Source organism: Bombus impatiens, unplaced genomic scaffold, assembly GCF_000188095.3.
Source record: "Bombus impatiens unplaced genomic scaffold, BIMP_2.2 scf_0225, whole genome shotgun sequence".
Classification (NCBI taxonomy): Eukaryota; Metazoa; Arthropoda; class Insecta; order Hymenoptera; family Apidae; genus Bombus; species Bombus impatiens.
This window is the reverse complement of record NT_176644.1, coordinates 1142845-1146885: the sequence shown is the minus strand read 5'-3', so window position 1 is coordinate 1146885 and position 4041 is coordinate 1142845.

Genomic DNA, 4041 nt, shown 5'->3' with positions numbered 1-4041 from the left:
ACGGAATTGCTCGTAAAGAAGGTTCGGGCAGAAGCGGCGAAGCTTCTAGGCACTTTCCTCCCTGCGTTCGATTCGCGTTCCAAGTTTTAAAGGCTGCAGAATCATTATGGCGGTAGAATAGAACGGATATGAAGAGTGTCGTAGAATATAAAACCTCGCAAAACCGGCTCGTAGCCCAGAGGATGGCCGACCTCTTTCGTCCACCGTCTGCAACTTCCTGCGTCGCACCTTTCGTGTCCTACCTTCTTTTTAACTTGACTGGCGGCCACCTCCTGCATTTAACCGAACGTCTCATCGCCGCGTATATCGTATTTTATCATCGCCAAACTAGCCACTTTTATCACGACTAACGATACTATAGGATATATAAGATATGTGGTGGTAGTAAGTTTGGTAACTGTATGACTTATGTCAATATCGTTCAGGCCAACACAAAATCTGTCAGTGTATATGCACGCAGTCATCATTCGTCACTAACTCGTCACAACGGTTCTCTTTCGCGTTGACGACAGTCTTCGACAACGTTGACGACACTTTTGAGTCTGACAATGTCGGCAACGCTAAAGCCTTGCAACTCACTAACAGCTACCTTTTATACCCAGGCTCCGGTATACCTGGCCCGCACATGTCCCATGGTCAAATAGAGCTTCTTAACACTTTGACTGCCACGTTGGTCGTAATGACCAGCCACGATTTCTCCTGTGACGCTATGGTGGTCATTGGTGACAGGAGGGCTTGAACTTCTTACAATTGTAAAAATTCAATGAAAATTGACAGTTAGGGAATTTGGAATATAACCGAAAAATAGAAGATACTTTGAAATGAAAAGTGCCCCATTGAACGATTAAACATTCTTATTAGAACATCGATAAAAAAAATGAGAAGAAATCTTGCACCTAACGATGCACTGTGTTTGCGTGCATATCTTTGAGGGGTAATCTACGAATATTATTATAAACACAGCTTAGAAAATAATCGTAAATGCTGCTTTATAATCGTATAATTGAAGTTACAAGTGTGAACATACCTTGCTATTATATATAGAACGAGCAAATACCGTTTACTAATATCTTCTACACGTTTCAATAATATATTCCGCACGTTTTGCTTACAAAGAAACAACGAAGGCGAATGGTTTGTTGAAATAAACGAAGCCTCGTTACAATATGTCGCTATCGACTGTTACCAAGGTGCCACGGTGGTCACCCGTGACCACCAATGAGATAAACGGTCCATTGGGGAAGAACGTTGTCTCACATCGTCAATTTATTATTATTTCGTCATTGTATGCTTTGAATAATAAAAATACTCCCATGGCGTCCTCGGCGAAACGTGTGATTTCGGCGTGGCAATCAAAGCGTTAATCTTCTTTTCTATCATGTGAATCAACCTTGGGATTTTACGTTCGTCCGTCTGGGTGTACTTTATTCCCCGGTATGTTAGCCGGGAAATTCGAGATATCGCAGCGAGATAGAGGGAATTCCCTTAAGGTCAAATTACGAGCTATCGTTTCCACCATTGTCAAAAGCAAAGAAGGATTTTTCATAGGAAAGTTGTTTGTTTCGACGCGGACTATCGTAGAATCGTGTGTCGAGGTTAACTGTGGATTTCCAATCCCGAAAAGCAATCCGTGCGATGGTAGAGTTTCGAAATTTGTGCAACGACCGTGCGCAAAATGTTTCTAGTCGGTGAATAGTTGGCAACAAAAGTGGTAGTAAAGCGCGGTGGTTGAGTCGGATAATGTCGGTTGCTGGAAAATTTAGCTGGCAGAGGAAACTTCTACTTCGCTTTTCTCCATCTATTCGCGTGAACATTTATTAACCGCGATCACTCGCTTCCTCGCCGCTCGCATCTCTCTTCAATTTCTAACGCGATTTTTATCGCGTTCTTCTTGTTTACTAAGACAACGTCGAACGGTTCTCGTTAACGAACGCGACTAAACGTCGAATTTATAGAGCGCGAAATTTAGCGGAACAACGTAAAGCGGAAAACTTCCGCCGGAACGAGTGGTTCCCACGCGAGGACGATATTAGCTCGCCGATGGAGTCTCGCGGGACTTTCCTTCGCTCGAGCAACGTCCGAGATGCTCTCGTCTCTTCGCTTATCACGTTTCGTTCGACGAGATCGGCCAGTTTGATTATTAAAATGCTCGCTTTAATGCGGTTTCTCCGGAACCTGGAAATGAATTTCTTTCGCCGCAGGCGGACGGATGTTTGCGAGTTGTAATCGAAGTTTCTAATTGTTTCTGGCAAATTCTTGCGTCATTATCGTCGATGAAAATTTATCGTGTAAGAAAGACAGCATGAGAGATCTGCAAAGCGCAACAGCTAATTCTCCCCCAAACCTTCTGGTTTAGTAAACATAAAGTTACATGCTCTATCTACAGGGTGGTTGGTAACTGGTGGTACAAGCGGAAAGGGGGTGATTCTACGCGAAAAAAGAAGTCGAAAATCTAGAATAAAAATTTTTCGTTCGAGGCTTTGTTTTCGAGAAAATCGACTTTGAATTTTCGCTCGGTACGCGTGCGGTACGTTATAACGGATCTCACTGTAGATCGTTGTCTCGATGGAAGAATTTAAAAAATTAAAAAAAAATTTTTATTCTATATTTTCGACTTCTTTTTTCGCGTAGAATCACCCCCTTTCCGCTTGTACCAACGGTTACCAACCACCCTGTATATTCGCCGTTTTAACAGCAGCACGATTTAAGAAAAATGCACCACGAATTGCTTCCTAAGGATCACAACGTGTCCTTGCTCGACGCGCTTCAACGACATCCAAATGATCGAATACTGCCTTTGCATTGATGATATTTTTCACTATATCTTCAAGCAGAAATCAATTTCATCGTCTATGGTCAACTTTTTAGGTCCCTGATGTAACCAGTGCTGTATTTCTTCTAACGTAAGTGTATTAGAATTTGGATTTCTTATCCATCTCTTTGGAATCTCTTTAGAAATATCGCTCCAACTTTCCTTACGTCTCGCGTGTACCGAGAACTACATCCGCCTCTAACGATATTACCACTTTGTTCATCGCAATTGACACTATCGCACACAACACTGTGCGAGTGTTTCAGCTGTCTAAAAGAAATTTCCTACCGGAATTTCGCGGGTATTCGTTTCAGCAGCCAGATTTTTCCCCGAGATGTAGAAACGCACTGAAACGTTTCGGCGCGGCTCGTGAAAGATCCCAATCGCTTTATTCTTTCATAGCGTACGTATTAGGTCGCCCGAAAAGTTTCTTTCGTTTCATAAGATTTATAACATTTCCCGTTTTGTATTATTTTATCGAATTACGTACGATCCATTGTGTTCTATCAAGATAAAAATCAGAACGTTTAACGGATTAAGTTTCACGTTTGTACATGGTAAAGACGCGTTGTTGTAAAAGACGTGTCTGTAAAGGAAAGACACTTTCCGGACAACCTAATACAAACGCCAATACAATTTTAAATATAATACATCGTCGGTGGAAGTATCCGAACACTCGTACAAACATTTCATAAATACGTGGACGTGTGGTGCAACAAATTTTCAAAATGTCATCCTGTCGCTATTTGAAATCGTAGCGTTTCTGTCGTTGCTACGGTTCAGCGAATATTCCATCGTCCTAAAGACGATGTCAGAAAACGAACTGTCAATCGTTAGGAATTAATCAACGTGTGGTAAAAGTGGCGCGAAAAAGTACGATTCTACAGAAATTCTAGAGAAGGAAAAATACGCAGGATGCGACGATAAAATTCTCAAGATCAGCCGAACATAAACGAAAGTTCTGAAACACCGGCACGAACAGGTGTCCGCGGTCTGTGTCGTCGCGACGGTGGGCCGTCCGTGGCGACGTGGCGCGTGCGTATAGCTGGAAAAGCGGTTATATCCAGCAAGAGGACCGCGATCAGGGTTGGACGAAGCACGGGGGGTGAAGCACGCCGCCGGAAAGAAGGGGCGCTGCGAGGAATGAGGGCCAGTGGGCTAGTAGTATCCGCGATAACGTCGCCTCAGTAGATCGTCGGCCGTCGCGCGGCTCCTCTCGCCAACCCTCG